The sequence below is a fragment of the Cephus cinctus genome, unplaced genomic scaffold, assembly GCF_000341935.2.
Source record: "Cephus cinctus unplaced genomic scaffold, Ccin1 Ccin1_scaffold0331, whole genome shotgun sequence".
In the NCBI taxonomy this organism is placed as follows: Eukaryota; Metazoa; Arthropoda; class Insecta; order Hymenoptera; family Cephidae; genus Cephus; species Cephus cinctus.
Genome location: NW_014333028.1, coordinates 154415 through 155793, shown reverse-complemented (window position 1 = coordinate 155793; position 1379 = coordinate 154415).

Below are 1379 nucleotides of genomic sequence, written 5' to 3'. Positions count from 1 at the left end.
AAGTTTGCAAATAAAAATTATATTTTTCATCACCAAAAGTTATCACGCAATCTTCGATTCTCGTTTACCCCGTAGGGTTCTAATTTTTGAAAATTTTAATTACCACCGGTTTTCACTCCCAATTCCATTATACCAGCTCGCTACCACGTCCTGCTTACTCTTCTACGTACAGTTTAAAAGTTTAAGGGTGCTCTCTGCTCTTTTTATTTGATTTTGGGACTTTTCGTAAATTTATTCAATTAGCCCCTCCCACCCACCCCACCCCCCTTCTTTTTTAAGGTAAAACAGAATTATGCAGCCGGTACTCGGGGTAGATGTGCTCAGCTGTTCCCGGCGCGGACCTAACCTAAACCCATGGCGAATCGATAGCCCAGGGGGAAGGCCGGGCACATCCACCTCGGCGACGACGACCCATCGAAATCGCCGTATCCCTGCAGACCCTTGTGTATCTGTCGTTACGCTAGACGTCCTCCACTTTAATATCGATTCCGCGGTCGAAAACCGGCCGAGTGCGGCGCGGCAAAACGCCGCAGCTCAAATGCATTTCAGTGGAGATTGGCCAGTGTGAATTTATAATGGCGTCGATCGGGGTCCGATTGATCTTGGCGTCAAATTTCTTTGCTTTTTTATTTATGATTAAGACTGGTAGCCGTGATACAGTTAAAAAAGAAAAAAAAAAACGAGAAAATATTTTCAGAGGAAATTTTTTTTTTTCCTTATCGTCGCGATCGTGGTACGAAAATACTTTAATTGGACGAACGGAATTCATTGAATTTCGTATATCCGAAAATTTTTGGCTGTTGCGAGAAATTCAGCCGAAAATTCAGTTTCGACGATTCCTCTCGTTCGGCCGCAATGATTATAATCGCGTATATAAATGCCGACGAGTGGGAGCGGAACGATGCTCGTCGGCGATTACGCCATTGAAAATTGGCTGCCCTGGGAGGCTGGGCGCTGCATTAAAGCGTATTAATTTGGCTTACTGTGAAATCGGGCTGAAAATTAATTCCGATTCGCCATAATTGGGAAGGAGAATTGAAGAAGTTCGCGAGGGTGTTTCCGGGACGTTGATAGGGAGCGAGTAAGAGATTGGTTGAAAAAAAAAAAAGGGAAGAAAAAAAGCAGGTAAAGCCTTACACAATTTTTCCCAGCAAGATTAAAGATGACATGACGATAATAACGAAGATAAGTGTGAGATTGGATTGAATTGATAAAACTATCATTTTTCTTCTCCCTCGGTCCATTGACGAGTCCTATCGTAAATCGATAACGAAGGACATGAAAATTTGTCTTCGTTAACAAGTACTGTTCGCCACTTACGTTATTGGCGAATTGAAGATGACTAAAAATACCCAAAAAAAAAAAAAAAAAAAAAAAAA